The following is a 19,846-nucleotide window of genomic DNA, read 5'->3' as shown; positions in this document are numbered from 1 at the left end:
TAAAAGTGGATGGGTAGGGTTCTGTGGCCTGCTTTGTGCAGGAGGTCAGACTAGATGATCATATTGGTCCCTTCTGACCTATGAGTCTATGAGAACAATTTTCCAACCAGTTTTCATGCATCTTATAGTAGCTCCATCTAGGTTCTAATTCCTTAGTTTGTTTATAAGAAGGTTATGTGAGACACTATCAAAAGCCTTACTAAGGTCAAATATACCACACCTACCGCTTCCATCCTACTCACAAGGCTTGTTACCCTGTCAAAGAAAGCTATAAAGTTGGTTTTACATGATTTGTTCTTGACAAATTCATGTTGACTGTTATTTATCACCTCATTATCTTCTACGTGTTTGCAAACTGATTGTTTAATTATTTGCTTTTTAATTTTTCCAGGTACAGAATTTAAGGTGACTAGTCTGTAATTCCCTGGTTGTCCTTATTTCCCTTTTTATAGATGGACAATATATTTGTCCTTTTCCAGTCTTCTGGAATGTCTTCGTGACTTTTCAAAGATAATTTCTCAGAAATCTCAGCTCCTTGAGTATTCTAGGATGCATTTCATCAGGCCCTTGTGATTTGAAGACATCTAACTTGTCTAAGTAATTTTTGACTTGTTCTTTCCCTATTTTAGACTCTGATCCTACCCTATTTTCACTGGCAGTTACAATGTTAGATGTGCAATCACCACCAACCTTCTTGGTGAAAATCGGAACAAAGAAGTCATTAAGCACCTCTGCCATTTCCACATTTTCTGTTATTGTCTTTCCCCTCTCATTGAGTAATGGGCCTACTCTGTCCTGGTCTACCTCTTATGCTTAAATTTAAGAACATGAATAGTCCCAAAGAAGTATTATATACTTATATTAAGCACATGTTTAAATGCTTTGTTGCAACTAATATTTATGCCCAGAATGAACAAATGTATGCATGTGTGCTCAGGTGTAAATTTTTGAAATAACAAGCTGTGTTTGCAAATGAAACCCATAAGTTAAGAAAGTGTGGGGATATGGAATAGCAGCTTCTTTACCAGTATTCTAAATATTATTCTTATATTTTTATTAATACGATAGCTCTTAAGGATCACAACTGAGATTCAGACCCCCCCAGTATGTATCCATTGTACAATCCTTGCTCCAAAGTTTACAGTCTAAAAATCTGTATGGACCAACCCTTGAGTAGGTTAAGAGAAACCCTGACAACATAAAACTGATAATCTAAAGGTATGGTGTACCTAAGCAGTAATAAATATAACATAATTAGGTTTACAGTATACCTAATTAGAAGTAAAATGTGACAGAAAGGAGGAAAATAAACATGGATTACCACTATAGAAATATTGAAAGACTCTGGGATGCATTCAAGTAAATGATAGTGGGAAGGAAGAATAATGTTGTGAGAGGACGGAGAATGGAAATGGAAATCATTTAAATTTAAATAAAGGTATACTCAAAGGTTATGCGTGTAATCTAGCAATAAATACTTCCTGGATTAAAAAAGGTCAGGATGGATGAACAAGCAAGTTTAAAAATAATTGGGGATAAGAAAGTGGCTTATCAATGTTATAAAACATCTGATGAGGACTAGCAGGAGTGGGATGAAGTTGAGAGCATAAATATAGGGTAAGAGAAGTTAAACCTAATATGGAAAAAAAATAAAAGGAAGAAGAAAGGATATTATAATAGTATCTTTTTAATACTATATCTATATACCAAATATGACATGTGGACATCATACCAATGGAAATAATTCCATTCTTTCTACAACCTAGGGTAAAATACAGGACCAGATTGATATTCCATTTTTAACATGCCTCAAGAATTAAGCTTGCAATAGATTTTTGAAGTATGCTTTCATAATGAATTAGATTCTTTACATATATCTTTCTTTTCCAAGGTGTGCAAGAGTAGACATCTTCTAGGAATAAGGAGCAGCTCATAAGAAAGTGAAGAAGTATTTGATGAGGCAGGATACAAGAGAAACATGAAGGCAGTGTGCAGGGCACAGGCTGAGATGTAGCAAGAGATCAGACCCAAGATGTTGTTCGAAGGTCAGCAGTGGGAAAGGAAGATTGTAGGTGGCAGAGAGCTTAGTAGGCAGAAGACTAAGAGAATCAGGAGGCTCCAAAAACAACAATGAGGAAACTGTGTAGTGGAAACTTAATGGAAGAGGTTGCAGCCCTGAGAGCTCCAAACTTCTCAAGAGCCAAGGCTTTGCTGTGAAGGAATTTACGTGCCTGCCTGTGCTCTACCATTGTTCTGTACCCCTAAGCTGATCTACTCTGCATTTGTGTACATTTATGCAGCACAAAAATGCATTCAAATGGCAATTTTAAAAAGGGCAATTATGTGTCCATTTGTGCATCTATATAATTGCATTATACAGTACACAGGTCCCTGGACTGTAGTAAGCACTACATAACCTCAGGTTTCTTTTACAGCTCCCAATTTTCAGAATTGCAAACTAAATTTCTTAAATGGAAGGGAAAGAATAGAGAAAAGTAAGAAAGACACAGTAACCCTCAAGAGAACAGTCACTGTTTTGTCTAAACTTGATAATGGCTAGGCAGCTGATGTGGTCGGACCACAGCCTATAATGCTGATCAGTATTATTTCATTGTTTCCTTGTACTCCTCCAACTCTCTGTCTGTCTTTGTCTTACACTTAGAATGTAAGCTCTCTGTGGCTGAGATCATCTTTAGTTCTGTGTACAGCAGGGTAGGCAACCTATGGCACATGTGCCAAAGGCGGCACGCAAGCTGATTTTCAGTGGCACTCACACTGCCCAGATCCTAGCCACCAGTCCGTGGGGCTCTGCATTTTAATTTAATTTTAAATGAAGCTTTTTAAACATTTTTAAAACCTTATGTACTTTACATACAACAATAGTTTAGTTATATATTATAGACTTATAGAAATAGACTTAAAAACGTTAAAATGTATTACTGGCACACAGAACCTTAAATTAGAGTGAATACATGAAGATTCGGCACACTACTTCAGAAAGGTTGCCAGCCTCTGGTGTACAGTATCAAGCACAACGGGCTCCTGGTCCATGACTGGGTTTCTCTGCACTATCACAAACAAAAAAATAATTTATTATAAATCTACTCTTCTAATTAACTATGATAGTGGGTCATCCTCTGCTGTCATTTACACCAGAGTAAATCTGGAGTAGCTGCACTAACTACACCAAAACTTCAATGAAGCTACTTCAGATTTACTCTGGTGTAAATGACAGCAGAATTTCCCCCTAGATTCCTTAGGCAATATCGAAGAATCCTTCCCCCAATCCCAATGCAACATTAACATGTGAGAATTCCCTTCCAAAGGAAAAATATGGCTTATACATCTGTAAGAAGATTTGCAACTGATCTCCATTTTTTGTCTGTTACAGAACGTACTGATGCTCACAGCTAATACAAACTAAAGAATTTTTCCTTCACACAGTTATAAAAACATTTTAGCCTATGAATGCTCAGCCCCAAAGATTTAAACTATAGCTATAGAAACAAATATTAAAATGTCTTTTTATTATTTCTTCATCTCAGAAAAGTCTTTATTGATCTGAGATATCCTGCATCTCCATTTCCTCTTGCTCATGAATTTTCTAGGAAGATGGGTTGAAAACAAATGAAGTATAAATGGAGTTCTGTTGATGTCTCTTGTGGCCTGTCTGACTGCATCATGGCATCTGGTCCCTGCAATAGGCTAGAGCTATGCAGTGTCTCCTGGTAGGCAGAGTAGACTCTACTCTAGGACGTGGCAACTTTGGTCTCCCAATCCATCACTCATGCATTCCTGTGGGGTGTTTCTCTGTCTTTCACTCTCATAACTGATTATATCTTCCCAGGAGTGGTGGATAGTTTTCTCTTTTTTCCAAGTGCAGGCCTAACTTGACATGAGTAACTCGACACAAGTAAGAGATCATTTCTCAGTGGGCATGATTGGGAAGGTGAATGAAAGATTAAGTTGTAAATAAAGTCATACCAATGCTGGGGTCAGTCTAGCTAAGGTAAAAAAGAACACACTGGTATTAGGCACAGCAGATGAGATAAGCCTGGAATGAAGATATCCAGTTATACATGAACATCACATAGACAGAGCATGCTGTACAGGAATTGGTTCCTGAAAAGTAACCAAGCCATTCATGAAGCGCATGGGGCAATGTATAATCAGGAATGCAGGTGTTAGTAAAGACGTTTATAAGGAAAAGTTTTACTGTATAACTTTGGTGTTCTAATGTACCCTGCACCCAACCTTTGCATTTGAACCTGGCCAGCTTGGGCACAGAGTTGCTGTATGCCAAATAAATGTACCTAGGTGACAAAGTCCAGAGTCATACTGAGTTTTTGGGAAGGGAGTGGAAGAAGTTCTTGGGGGATCCCAACACCCTGTACTCTCAAGCACCTGGCAATACCTTTCATGGATTTGCGCCTTAGCTGGGGAGAAAAGAGTCCCCTGTTTCCTGCTTGGGCTCAGAATTACTTCTCTGAATCAGTGTTAAATACGGTATCCACTTTTTCTTGGATTCAAGACTGATTATACTGTAATTGCAAATCTTGAATTTCTGTACAGAAATCAGTTTACACCAACATAACTGAGATCAGAGTCGGTCTTCAATGTGTCTTCTACAGAAGTGTCTGTCTGACTCTCAAGAACCAGGTCTCAGGAGAGACTGAAAGTGCACAAGTTTATGGACAGCAAACACCCTTTTTTGATCCATGTCTCTGAAACTTTGTGTTCTGAAACAATTTCTTCTCACAGTTCCTCAGTCTTTTCTCCTTCGTTTTCTTCATTTCTCAGGAGGGATTATTCTTTTTTTAACCTTCTCAATTGAATCACAGTGTTGCAATTATTTGGTGGCTTTATCCCTCTGGTGTTCCATGCTGTTCTCCCTGAAGCTCAAGCTTCTAAAATAATCAGTTTCTCTCTCTTTCTTAGGGCATGTCTACACATACAGCACTGTAGTGGCACAGCTGCATTGATGCAGCTGCACTGCTGCGGTTCTTCTGGTGAAGATGCTCTATGCTGATGGGAGAGAGCTCTCCCATTGGCATAAAAAAAACATGCCATGAGCGGCAGAAGCTATGTCAGTGGGTGAAGCTCTCCCACTGACATAGCACTGTCCACACAGATGCTTATGTTGGTGTAACTTATGTTGCTTATGGGGTGGTATATTCACACCTCTGAGCAACATAACTTATACCAACATAAGCTGTAGTGTAGACGTAGCCTAAGTTTTTACATGCTGTGGCAAAACAGAAGAAACAATATAGTGTGCAGTCTTGTATGATCCAGCTGTCTGTGAATTACCTCTGTATTCTGCTAACAGAAAATTTAAGGTAGAGTCAATTTTTGTAAAGCATGAATCATGTTCTGCTTTCACAACAATGTAAAATTTGAGTATTTCTATTGTTACCATTATAAGTGAGATCAGAATCTAGTTCACTATTTCTTTTGGTACAGCTTTGTGATAATCAATTTTGTACAAGGGTAACTGGGATGGATTTAAACCAATGACCAAGAAGAGAAAGTTTCTGCCCTCCATAACCAACCATCAGAGATATTCATTACCTGGCACAGGGGAAAAAAACTTCTATTCAATCCATATCTAATGGAACATTGCTCCATGTATCCATCTCTGGTAGTTCTACAGGGCTAGCCATAGGTTTTGTAAGGTCCCATGGAAAATGTTCGGGGACTCATGAATACTTCCATAAATGGTAGAATACATCTTGAGTGGGAGCATCTGGAAGCTGGGTGGGCCATGGTACTTGTTGTTAAGTGGATGCAGGAGTGAGGATTTGGCCTGCTTATCACTATGAGGTTGTGGGGGGAGAAACAGAATGATTTCATCAGCTAGAAGGTGACCAAGTAGGATCTCTACAACCTATGTGGGACTTGACCCTGCAATTACCCTCTTTTCAGGTGAAAAGATCACAAGAGGGATGAAGACAAAAGGCCATGATCTGTGTGGCTGCACACTTGACAAGCACCGAAGTGTAGCGCTGCATCAATATTTCCATATTCTCCTGTTCTACAGTGTCATTATATTCAGGCAATACAGCCATTATAGTCCCATACCTAAATATCTTCTTCCTCCCCACCCCCTTCTCCTTAACAAAGTGGCCTGTTTTCTCTCCTCCTTCTTTATTCAAACATAATAACTCCCATTAACTACAGTGAGGGTGATGAGAATGCTCTTCTGGCCACACAGATGCCCTAAAAGATCACAAACTAACTGCAGCAAATAAAAGCTGTTTTGTGTTTGCCTGAGATAGGAACTCCAATGAAAAAAACCCTTTAGGCGACTTGGAGATGCTGAAAAATTCAGGGCAGGCTGAGAATGCAAAACAAGTCTGAAAGCTGCCAATATTTAAATGAGCAGATTCCAGAGGTGTTTTTTATTGTTTTGTTTATTAATACAAGAATAGGACAATCAGGGAGAAAAATGTCTTTGTGAGATCAGAACAAAAATAGTGCTTGCTTTCTTTTTCTCAGTGATTTCTTCACTGAGTTTAATTAAACTCTCCATAGCCTGATGAGCAAACTCCCAATTAAGCTCTTGTAATAAAAGAGTAAACATATAAAATAACTGGCTCCATGGGTAAGCACATTTGAAACCACATACTCTAGTAAATGTGAGATATGTGATAGAAACTGCTTACATATTTTAAAATTTTGTTTCAAAACATATAGGTTCAGAATTCAATAACCATTCCAGGATAGATGATAATGGTGAGTAATAATCATCTTTGACTTAATGATTTACATCATCACTGTGCTTTACAGTGTTTCTTTTTCACAGCACTCTTGTGAGGTGGGTAAATCATCGTATCCCCTTGCACAAAGGGAGATGCAGAGGTGAAGGGTCAGAACATTTGCTCCTGTGGAAAAATTCATGGGAAGGATTTAAGGGAGAAAAAAACCTGGTGGTGTTTTCATTTTGTAATTTTTCTTTCTTTGATTGGAGAGGTCATGATACTGTTGAGGTGATTTGGTAGGCCACACACACCCAACCACCTCCATGCAAAATCATAAACCATCCTTCAAGGATGACCCCCCTAACCCCGAGCCAACCCAACAGTGTGGCTCCTGTTGGTGCCATACTGCTGCTGACTGGGTAACCCTGTGACTCTCCCTCTGCTGAAGGGGTAAGTTTGAGAGGCTTCTTTTCATAAGTCCAATAAGTAGAGGAGTCCAGTATGCTTAACAATAGATTATAGGAAAATCTGCTCTGGTTTTATATGATGGGGCCTTCTGGGTTAGGTGGCTTTGGTGCATGTTTGCTGTTATGTTGATAGAAGGCAACTTACCTCTGGCATGTTGCAAATCTAGACTAGCTACCTTTACAGACATGCCCCATCAAATCTTCCCAATCTCAACAAGCTTTTAAAAGGAAAGGAATTGCGTGGTATATTTCAACACTTTCCAAAGGAAGGAGCTCTCTGGTTTTATTTCCTATTTTTTACATCCTTACAGATTCCCTATCCCACTCAGGCTTGAATTATGGTATTTTTAGGAATAAGGGGAGCTCCCCATGCTGAATATCCACATAGTCATTTGCTTGGCTAGCTCTGGCCTGCCTGGGGACACGATCTCCTTTCATCCATTATTTTTCTCTTCTCCTCATTTTCTTCCTCATGTTGCATCTTTTTACCACAAGCTTCTGCAATGCTGTAAAATCATATGATTTCAGGATTTTTCATGTTGACTATGAAAATTAATGATCTGACCCTTAGATACTGACTCCCTGTAGCCTCTGACTATGGGCTCACCCCCACTAGAGTCTGCAGTTGCTAAGTCAAATCATTAGGTATGCTGATACTGCAATATGGATAAATACTACCAAAATTCCTCCCGTGACAAACTGACTGACAGTACTTAGCAGATTTATGATAGAAAATACCATAACAAGCAAGTTTTAATGTAATGTAATGGGGTGACCTGCCCTTTTAAGGGGTGCCTAGTGTTCTGCTCATCCCTGTCACCAGGAATGGGTCCTTTAAGTGTTTGGGGTGGTCTGAAGTACAAAGACTTGGGAGGTATAGAGAGAGAGGAAATGCTCCTAGGAGGAAGGAATCCTGTTACGGTACTTTAAAGGGTTCAGTACTGGGAGCCTTACAGAGTGGGTGGGGCAAGGCGCCCTTTTCCGAACCAACTGAATTCAGCTTTTGAAAGGGGACCAGCATATAGGATGCCTCCTCCTTCATAGCAAGTCAGACATCAATGGGAGAAGGTTGGTAGGCTGAACTCCAAGCTGGAGAGCTAATTGGGCAAAGAAGCCCAACCAAAGGTCAGGCCGGCAGCTAGCCTAAACCACAGCCCCAGCTCCATGGAGGAGAGCTGGGGGGAACTCATGTCTTGAGAAGGGATACCATGAGGACAGTTCAGACTATAAGACCAATGCATTCCAGAGAATCTGAGGAGTCACAGACCATGAGAAGCCATTAATGAAACTAGAACCTCAGGAGGAGGTGAACCAGGGTGAACAGATGAACAGGCTCCAGGAGGAGCATGGTAGGAAGCACAGGCCAGGGAAACAGAAAAGGATTGGGAGAAATTGGCTTTATACTTATACTTTATACAGGGCCCTGGCCTGGAACCTAGGTGGACCTGGGTTGTTATTGTCTTTTCTCAAAATAATCATATCAGACTATGAATTTCAAGACTGAAATCAGCAGCTCTTACAGGGTCCTTTTTAAGGCCTTGATTCAGGATGTCCAAGCTGAAGAACTTCACTTTCCTTACCACATTACATTCAAAAGTGTGTGCAGTGGTTAAAGCCTGGTATAAGTTTACGAAAGCAAACCACAATCCTTACAGTGACACAAAGAAAGTCAATAAAATAATATGGCCTATTTACCTGTGAGGTGGATATAGTGCCAGAATACATAATATGACTAAACATGGGGAACGGACATCAGCTTATATTGTCACTCATTCAATATAAGGAATCTTTAGAGCAAGTTTATTAATTTAAGGCCTGATCCAAAGCCTCTTGAAATCAATGAAAAGACTCCCACTGGGGCTAAGGCTATAGTTTGATAAAAAACACCACGTATATTTTGAGAAAAATATATATTTTTATGGTAGCCCTTTGGAATGGCAAGGTCAATTTCTATTCCCAGATTACCAGAGGGCCCTTTGAAAATCTATAAAATATGCTGTCATTGTTTACTCTTCTGGTAGGTTTTTATGCCCCCAAATATGGTGTGAAGATAGCCTGTACAAAAGAATATATGCATGTAAAAATCAAAGAGTCAGTGGTACAGTAGCGCTTATTTTTTAAATTTCTCAAAGTCCAACTGAAAATTTCTGCAAAAAAAGAGATTATTTTTGCACTAGTTCACAAGAAAATGTTCAGAGAAGATTCTATGTATTGTTATAAAGCCTGTGAAAATCCCACTGCTAGATTTCCTTTTGTTGTTTAATCAGTGAATGATGATTGATACAATAATTGTTCTCAATGAAAAAAAAAGTAACCATAAATTCTTAATGAGGATTAAACAAAATACAGCAATGTTGTAAAAAAGCACATGAGAATTTATAAAGAGTAGTTTATTGGCTGAGATCGCAAAGCACCTCCTGTTGATATAAAATGAGCAATGAACAGGTGCCACCATATAGCTAGAATAGCCTGATAACCCATAAAATTATCTGCAAAAATGGGGTTGCACCACGTTTTGTCTCATTAGCCTTCCACTTGATTACAATAACAACATAACATGGAAAACTACCAAAACAATGTAAAGGAAATAAGAGAGAGCCTGTTTCTTTTCTCATTTGCACAGGTCTGTCTGGCTCATCTCCATTAAATGTGATGAATTTACACAGGAGCAAAAACAGTGTAAGTGAAAACAGAATCATGTCCAAAGAATTTCCATGGAAAAAAACTTTTTAATTCTCTGACAGGTCTCTTTTGTATTGGATTTTATTCCCAATAGTCTGTGAATCATTAGTTGCTGCATGTGCAAGTATTGATACATGGCCTCTTATATTTGCCATGTCAGCTTGAAAAGGAATCGCAAGGATTATTTTTTGTGAATTTAGTGCAGGTGAAAGGTGGTGGATTAATAACTGAAAGTCTATTCAGTCACAGAACAAACTCTGCATGTCCAGGAGCAATGAAAACACCACCACCGCACCCTGACCTTAAGGAGCTGTCTTTAAGTGTGAGAGCGCTATTCAATCTCCATGCCCATTTCATCAATGCCTTTCTGCTGACCCTGGTGCCAATTAATTGCAATAGTGACCTTTTTATGAGGGAGCAAGGGTGCTTTGAGCACCTGGTGACTGATATACCCAATACAGTTCACATCAACCACCAGACAGGCTTCAGGGGAGAATTGCTTGGTCACTTACCCAGACGAGCTATATTGGGACAGGTAACCTAGAGTGGAATGTCTGTGTCCCATTATCAATCCCTCAAGTCATCCTTGAGCAAGGTTCACTGAAATGATAGAATAAAAGAAAAAACAGAAAAGAAAACTATAGTTAATAATCAATATTTCATGAGATTTGTTCAAGTTTAGCATTAAACCCAAACTACCTTCTGTTTCTGTTCCAAGGCTCAACACACAGGCATGGGCTGGAATACAGTTTATTTTAAGATCTATAGCTCCACTATACTCTTTATAATATAAACTCCAGATAAATGCTGTGCAGTGACAGTATGCTTACTCTAAGCCTGGGCTAAGTAAATTATTCCTTTCCAATTTAAAAAGATTACAGCATCACCTTTTTTATCAGGCACCTTAACAAGAAAATACAGAGCAAGCACCTGCAAGCATGGGGACTTATAGAATCAGTTTAATGAATGAGACTATATATTTACAAATGTCTCTTTTCCCTCCTCCTTCCTTACTGGTACTAATTAACATAATTTTCTGCCTTTGACATGAAATAATAAAACATTCAAGGACTATATTAGCTGAAATAGGGTTATCTTTTGCCGTATTGGTCAAGAACTCTATATAGTTCCAGCAGTTCACGCAGATTGTTTTTGCCGACAAATTCCTTCCTGTCAAGGATCATTCTGAGTATTGGGACTCTGTCAATTCTGTATGATTAGGTTTGTGGTGATAGAGCTTTCTTTTGTGGGATGTGTCTATGGCCCATAATACCAACAAGGAGCAGCAGTGTTAGTTCAACGTGATTTTCATAAACACAATTGTTTTATCTTGGAGATGAGCAGCACTATGAGATGGAGGGAAGTATTACCTGTCTTGTACACTATAGCTAAAATACCCCTTCATGGGTTGGATAGCTTCTCACAGGGTACTGTATTAGTCTTGTATCAGAGGGGTAGCCGTGTTAGTCTGGATCTGTGAAAGCAGCAGAGAATCCTGTGGCACCTTATAGACTAACAGAGGTTTTGGAGCGTGAGCTTTCGTGGGTGAATACCCACTTCGTCAGACGCAGGTAGTGGAAATTTCCAGGGGCAGGTATATATATGCTAGCAAGCAAGCTAGAGATAACATCGATTAGACAACCCTTCATGGCACAGACTAGCAGTAGGAAATACTGCTGGTTTGCCATACCTAAGCATTTATGGGCTTGCTTCAGGCATAGTTCAGTGTGTACTCAATAGTAATTTATCACTCTCATTTCAACATGGATCATAGGTCAGGCCTTCTCCCAGGAGCACATTATTCAACTAATGCTAGATCTTATATTTACCACAAATTGTCAACAGTTGCAGGTTGTTATAGGTTACTGCACATAGCAGTACAGCATGTGTCAATTAAAAACTATTTTATTAATTTTGAGTGCATGCACGATATTTAACACCAAATTCTATGTATGTTTTCTTTTCTCTTTACACTGCATTGTATTTCTTCACACAGTCTCCCTGAGCCCACTGCCTTTCTTCAAGGTAGAAGAAGTGAGCTGGATAATATTCTCTCTTTCCCAATTATGGCTCCATACAAGCAGGGCCGGTTCTAGCCATTTCGCCGCCCCAAGCACGGCAGCACGCTGCGGGGGGCGCTCTGCTGCTCTCCGGTCCCGGGGCTCCGGTAGACTGGAGCCTCCTGCCATCCTCCCGACAACCGGCAGAGCACCCTCCACAGCATGCCGCCCCAAGCTCGCGCTTGGCATGCTGGGCCCTGGAGCCGGCCCTGCATGCAAGTAATATGCAGATTGAAATACATTTTCAGTTAGAAAGTTATCCTATAAGTGGTGTACATTTCCCCATAACTACTTCTGCTTTGCAGCAGATCCAAGGCATTGAATATGAGGAGGTGGTATGGCATTCACTGAAGCACTGCATACTACCTGATGCAAAGCCACATTGTAAGAGCAAAGGTTGAGAAATTCTAGCAAGAACTGGTAATAAGTAGTTCTAGTCAAATTACTGCTCCACTCTGAATTAGTGATGGGTACCAGAATACGACAGTGAAATTGTAGTCTGCTAAGAAAAGGAGTGAAAAAAAATGAATCTCTGAGCTCAGATCTGAAGCCAGATAAAGAAACAAGTAGGATAAAATGATTGTCTAAAAACATGGATGTAACAAACAAGCCACATATCGAAGATGTAAAAAATTAAAGAACTCCCAAGTATTTGGCTTAAGGAAATCGTAGTTTCTCAAGACAACAGTAAATGCTACTAAACATAACGGAAAATAAACATCTTCAGTTTTTCATTTTCTTTTCTTTTTGTTCACAGCAATCCAACAAAATACACCCTTCCTAAAGATAATCAGTTCTGTGAATGGAGTACAGATGGATTTCTCCCACAATGCAATTCAAAATAAAATTAATATAAGGGTTCATCTGCACAGTCATCCAGTTCCCAACATGGTTCTGTTTTTTGGAGATGAAGCAAAGATATAATCAGACAAGATCAAACCCCTCCTGGCCAAAGACCCCCTCCCACTCCACCTAATGCTTTGAGGATAAGGAGTGGAGATCAAACACCATAATGACACCTGCAATAAAAAAAAAGTGTGTTCACCAATGGCTATTCTCACTGGTGTTATACAGTTTTTAGGTGTCAGTTAATATCCAGGTCTGTCTAAACTGTTCAGGATGGACTGTGGACCTGTATCCTTTTACTGTTTAATACAGACTTTATCATCTTTTGAATCAAAGATATTACAGCAACTAGGAAATTCCCAACCTTCCACTTATTAGCAGGTTATATATCAACTATCTTGGACAATGTAAAACAAACATTTCAGCCAATCGGCTGTCCATAATATACTGTACTTGTCCTGGCCAAATACTGCACAACATTTGCTTTAATTATTTAATGCTAAGAAGATGTTCAAATACCACAGAGATGAGCTTATTTAGATAGATATCTCTGGGACAGGGCTTCTAAATGTATGTGTCTTTAACAAGAGTAAATTTGAGCTGACAGTATAAACAAAAGATCATTCTGTACAGAATTTCCCATCAGAAATATCCAGTCCCAGGATCTGTCACTGATTACAGCCAGGAGTTGAGACAACACATTGTATCTTCTCTGGTTCTGGGGCAAACACCAGGGTCTTCGTCTCTCTTAATATTGATTAATAAAATCAGCAAGTAAGAAACAATATACATTATGTTATACACAAATAAGGTTACAGTGCCAACCAGATTGTTAGAGCTTGCACAGACTGACACATTTAGGCAGAGGTCTTCACTGGGAGGGTTGAGAACCTAGAGGAAGAACCTAGAGTTATTTTCCCTCAGGGGGCCAGAATGTTCCCCAGGTGCAGTGGCTGAGAAAGCATTCTGATACTCCTCTTTGTCGGGTGCCTTGTGCTCACCCTTATCCCTGTGAGACTGTCCAATGTGTGGATGTAGGCACAGAGCCATGACACTGCTTCCTCTCTGCCCTTCATTGCTTCCTTTGAAGCATTCTGCATCCACAGGGGAGTAATGACAGAGCAGTTCTTGCACTTCCCTGAGTCCAGGGACCAAAATTCTGCTCAGCCATTAAGTGGATTACAGAAGTGGCAAAAAGTCCTTACTCTCTCTCCGACAAAACACACTTGCACAAGGACCAGACACAATCCAACCCATATGAAACAGATGCCTGCCCTAAAGAGCTTACAATGTAAATGTTAGTTATGACAGCGAAGCAAGGGTATAGCATTCCAGGTAAGGGGAGAGGCAAGGAAAGTCACCACTTACAAAGAGACAGATGTTGACACTCAGGCATACATACAGCATTGTGGAACACCTGGCTGCATCTTGGCTCTGGCTTTGCTCTTATTTTATCTGAAACCGGTTGTCCATCCTTCATAAAGAACATCACGTAAAGAGAATGGCATTGCTTCTTTTCACGTTTGAAAAAAATAACAAGACTGTCATGTCTAGAAAGGAGGCCAATTAAGAGCTCTGGAAACGGAAGTGTTCTATCCACAAGTCAGTCCTGCGGTGTGCTAGCTGCTGATTAGAGGAGGTATGGCACTGTAGAGTACATAAGAACATAAGAATGGCCATACTGGGTCAGACCAAAGGTCCATCCAGCCCAGTATCCTGTCTACCAACAGTGGCCAATGCCAGGTGCCACAGAGGGAGTTTAACCTAACAGGTAATGATCAAGTGATCTCTCTCCTGCCGTCCATCACCACCCTCTGACAAACAGAGGCTAGAGACACCATTCCCTACCCATCTTAGCTAATAGCCATTAATGGACTTAACCTCCATGAATTTATCCACTCTTATAGTACTAGCCTTCACAACCTCCTCAGGCAAGGAGTTCCACAAGTTGACTGTGCGTTGTGTGAAGAAGAGCTTCCTTTTATTTGTTTTAAACCTTCTGCCCATTAATTTCATTTGGTGGCCCCTAGCTCTTATATTGTGGGAACAAGTAAATTACTTTTCCTTATTCACTTTCTCCACACTGCTCTATCATATCCCCCCTTAGTCTCCTGTTTTCCAAGCTGAAAAGTCCTAGCCTCCTTGGAACCCATTCCAAACTCCTAATCATTTTAGTTGCCCTTCTCTGAACCTTTTCTAATGCCAGTATATCTTTTTTGAGATGAGGAGACCACATCTGTATACAGTATTCAAGATGTGGGTGTACCATGGATTTATATAAAGGCCATAAGATATTTTCCGTCTTATTCTCTATCCTCTTTTTAATGATTTATAACATCCTGTTTGCTCTTTTGACTGCCACTGCACACTGCGTGGACATTTTCAGAGAACTATCCATTATGACTCCAAGATCTTTTTCCTGATTTGTTGTAGCTAAATTAGCCCCTATCATATTGTATGTATTGTTGGGGTTATTTTTTCCAATGTGCATTACTTTACATTTATCCACATTAAATTTCATTTGCCATTTTGTTGCCCAATCACTTAGTTTTGTGAGATCTTTTCGAAGTTCTTCACAGTCTGCTTTGGTTTTAACTATCTTGAGCAGTTTAGTATCATCTGAAAACTTTGCCACCTCACTTTTTACCTTTCTCCAGATCATTTATGAATAAATTGAGTAGGATTGGTCCTAGGACTGACCCTTGGAGAACACCATGAGTTACCCCTCTTCATTCTGAAAATTTACTATTCTTACCCTTTGTTCCTTGTCTTTTAACCAGTTCTCAATCCATGAAAGGATCTTCCCTCTTATCCCATGACAACATATGTAAGAGCCTTTGGTGAGAGACCTTGTCAAAGGCTTTCTGGAAATCTAAGTACACTATGTCCACTGGATTCCCCTTGTCCACGTTTGTTGACCTTTTCTAAGAACTCTAATAGATTTGTAAGACATAAGTGAAAGAGGAGTGTTGTTGTGAGCAATTTCTGCTGCTAACTTGCTTGACTTGTGTTTTTAAATATATGCCAAGGATGAGCAGATTTTGGAGTGGTCACTCTTTGGGGGGAGCTGTTATTTTTATAGATAGAATTCAAAATAAATAATAAAATAAACAAGACAACATGTTCAGATCAGGCCACCACAATGTATGCTTCCCTGCATGACCCTGCCAATGTGAACTCACCCTGACCTAGAAGGAGTATCTGGAACTCAGAACCCATGTTTTTTTCAATATTCCAATAATATAAAAATGAACAAAATCTGTTCTAATTTTAGCATCCCTAGTATTATCAGTTGAACCAACAGGATTTTGGTCTGGCTGTTTCCTTTTCCAATGATATAGGACCCTGCTATCCAGCTTGCTTTATAGCACTGTAATTTGAAAACTAGACTACTCTAAATGGAGGTAAAATTCCACACAGCAGGTTTTGAGCTGTGTTTGCTGGCTTGCACTGTTGTGCCAACTGCTAAAGCTGGAACTTGCTTCTTGATATACCAGGGTAATTGTGCATTCTTCGCTGATATAATACAGAACATAGCAAATTTACAGAAAGCCATTATGGGGTGATTATTTCTAGTAATTTATAATTCACAGAAAGGCATAAAAAAACTGAGTAAAATGATCGGGATCTATTAAAAACAATACTTTTCTTCTGCATATTTTGTTCCTGAATAATGCTTACTTTAGTTTACAATACTTATTTAGTAATATATCTTATTATTTTAAGTCTTTCAAAAGATTTAACTCATCTATAAATAATCCTATTAGTGTTTTGTAAACTGAGCACAAAGAACTGGAGGGTTTACTCCAGCTAGGTAAAACATAAATATGATTTTCCTTAGAGACAAGTTGTTGATGTGTCAGAAATGCATAAAAGGAGTCTGGAAAACTCTCAAGGCTTTTTATCAGTAACACTTGGATTTATATAGACAGAACCCACATTAAGCACTACCTCTTTGTGGTTTTCATTAAAATACATCCAGAACATCTTTATCATCCTTGGAATATCACTTTAGTGCCCAGTTAAAATTTCTCTATTCTACTGCAGTCATTTATAAATTGATTTGATATTCTGTCCTGGTTTAAACCAAGATTGTTAGTAAGGCTTAGATGTAAAACCAGTGACTGTTCCCAAGGAATGCCTGAGAAATAAAAGCAATGGGAAACCCTTCAAAGTGCTACATATTACTTTTAAATTGTTTGAATAAAAGAGCACAAGATGCTAAAAGCTTATAAAATGGCCGAAGTTGTTCTTATAAACTTCTGTTAAAAGAGGCAAGCATTGCGGTGATAACACAACAAACCTCAGCATGAGCTATAACTATTTCCTCACCTGATAATATCTAGGAATACTGATTTAAACTTTTTCATTAAAGTGCCTAAAGTGCTTGTATAGAAACATGTCAACAGCCTATTAAAAAGAAGATGAAGGATTGTACCCCCAAATGTTAAACATTTCAAATACAAAGCATAATTATAATGTCCTAGGTAAATCCTGGCTGCTTTTTTATTATAATTTTGTTTTGTTTTGTTTTGTTTTGTTTTGTTTTAAGGAACTGGTGAAGACAGCGGTGCTGTGTAAAGAGCCAACTTTTCATCACACTGGCACTCAGTATGACATTAACCTGCAGGACAAAGGAAAATGTGGTTAGTGATGTGATCTCTAGGGGACAGTAATGCATATAATAAACTACCATACATTATTCAGGCCTAAAACGCAGTGGGTATAAAGCTCATGTTTTGCAGAAGAAACTCAAGTTCCCATTGGCTATCTATCCGAAATATAACTAATCAGAAGTATAGAACAAGAGTGCCACCTAGTGTCTGGAAAGGTTCAGTCAAAGCTGCAATCCATGAGGTTTTCCTTCCTTGTTTCCTTCTTTCATTATATATGTAGGCGTGGACACATATATAGATGCGCAATCATCGTGGTTTATACTATAATTCATATTTTAGTAGTGACCACAGTATTTATCTACGCACACAGTCCTGGGCTCAGATTGCTTACAATCTAAAAAGACAAGCCACATATGAAAGGTGATGGAGAGGAATGCAATCTAACTATGTACATTTTATGTATGTTCAGCCATATTCTCAGATGGTATAAATCGATGCAGCTAGGATAATTTGCACCAGCTGAGTCTCTGGCCCTTTCTCTTTCTTTTTATTTTATTTTATTTTATTTACTTATTTACTCAGTAAATACCCACTGGTTATACTCAACTGCCCCTCAGTTTGCTGACCAGTTCCTTTTAGGCATAATGGAGGAAGTGGTTTTGAAGAGGTATTTGAAGAAGTAGAGGGTTTAGCAAGGCCGGCTCTAGCCATTTCGCTGCCCCAAGCACGGCGGCATGCTGCGGGGGGCGCTCTGCCTCTTGCCAGTCCCGCAGCCCCTCCGCAGGGATGCCAGCGGGAGGTTCACAGGAACTGCTTACCACCATTCCGGCAACCGGCAAAACACCCCCCGCAGCATGCCGCCTCAAGCACGTGCTTGGCACGCTGGGGCCTGGAGCCGGCCCTGGGGTTTAGGGTCGGGTCCCAGCGCTAGGGGACAGCATAGAAGAAGGTCCACAGATGGTTTTGGGAGAAGTGGACAAATGGGAATCAAGACTGGACATAGATGAAGAGATCACTGTCATTTTTTGCTTTTCTAACTTAAAAGCATTATAGTGCTCCTTCTCTGTCTTAAAGCCATTCCCGATAAAAGTCCATATTATCTGGTTCCTGTCCCAAATTTAATTGAGGCATAGTTTTATGTGTTTCCCTTTTTATAATATCTACCTCAATATAGCATGTAAAATGTTTATTGTCAATAACAACCCTGGAGGAAGGGAGCAATGCTAAGAAAATATGCCCTGGGGAACAATGGTGCTGAAATCCATACTAATGTTGTTATTTCCTCCTGCAAATATTCTGCCTTATGCTCTCCATACAAATACTTAAGAATTGCTGATTGACAGAAGTCTGCATGAATATAAATCAAAAACTTTTTTCTTTTTAATTGATAATTTAAATGAACTCATATTGATGTTCTGATGCCTGTTTCTCCACTTTTTAATCCATCACCATAACACCAATAATGAAAAAACACTGTTACTTTCACAGGTCTAATTATAAATCTCCAGAGAAAACATTGAAGTGGAATTTAAACATTGTCACAGTCAGTCATTTCAAGTCTGTTTTCCAAAGCTGAGCAGCTAAAAGCAAATCTGATACAGTCCTGTACTGTAAGTAAGTACCGTATATATTTGATCATAAGCCGGTTTGTTTATAAGCCGACCCCCACAAGACGTAAAAGCAGCAAAGAATCCTGTGGCACCTTATAGACTAACAGACATTTTGGAGCATGAGCTTTCGTGGGTGAATACCCACTTCGTGGGGAGAGTGTGGGGTTCGGGTAAGTGTGGTGGCTTAAGTGGGGGTGGTCACAGGGGTTACTCCTGACCCCGGAGTCTCCCCCCCCCAAAATTCCCATCAGTTGCTGTCTTGGCCCATCAGGTAAGCATTGGTGCACCAGGACACTTTGTTACTTAGTTTATCTTTGCTGAGGTACTCGAGGTAAACAAACCTCTCAGCACCGAGTGTTTATCCTGATGGCCCAGAGCCAAAGTTGCTGACCCCTGAATTAAGATCAGCTTCTGAATGGTCATAAAAAAATTCAGTTTGCTTATCCATTCTTGTTGGGGCAAGTATCAAGGGTAACCTGTTAGTCTGATCTGTAAAGCAGCAAAGAATCTGTGGCACCTTATAGACTAACAGACTTTTGGAGCATGAGCTTTCGTGGTGAATACCCACTTCGACAGATGCATGTAGTGGAAATTTCCAGGGCAGGTATATATATGCAGCAAGCTAGAGATAAGAGGTTAGTTCAATCAGGGAGGATGAGGCCCTGTTCTAGCAGTTGAGGTGTGAAAACCAAGGATGAGAGATGTCTGTAGTTGGCAAGCCATTCACAGTCTTTGTTTAATCCTGAGCTGATGCTGTCAAATTTGCAGATGAACTGAAGCTCAGCAGTTCTCTTTGAAGTCTGGTCCTGAAGTTTTTTTTGCTGAGATGGCCACCTTAGATCTGCTATAGGTGTGCCAGGGAGG

At 39.6% G+C, this 19,846-nt stretch overlaps 1 long non-coding RNA gene across 1 annotated transcript in view; it reads right to left on the bottom strand.

Moving 5' to 3' along the window:
• LOC142046475 (uncharacterized) overlaps positions 1-19,846 on the bottom strand; it is a 227,043-nt gene that overhangs the window by 86,660 nt on the left and 120,537 nt on the right. Inside the window, exon 2 of the long non-coding RNA XR_012655423.1 lies at positions 10,359-10,450. This is a non-coding gene — a long non-coding RNA (uncharacterized LOC142046475). The remainder of the gene's footprint in view (positions 1-10,358; positions 10,451-19,846) is intronic.

Source organism: Chelonoidis abingdonii, chromosome 3, assembly GCF_003597395.2.
Source record: "Chelonoidis abingdonii isolate Lonesome George chromosome 3, CheloAbing_2.0, whole genome shotgun sequence".
Lineage (NCBI taxonomy): Eukaryota > Metazoa > Chordata > Testudines > Testudinidae > Chelonoidis > Chelonoidis abingdonii.
The sequence above is the reverse complement of the archived record's forward strand: the minus strand, read 5'-3'. Positions and strand labels throughout refer to the sequence as shown.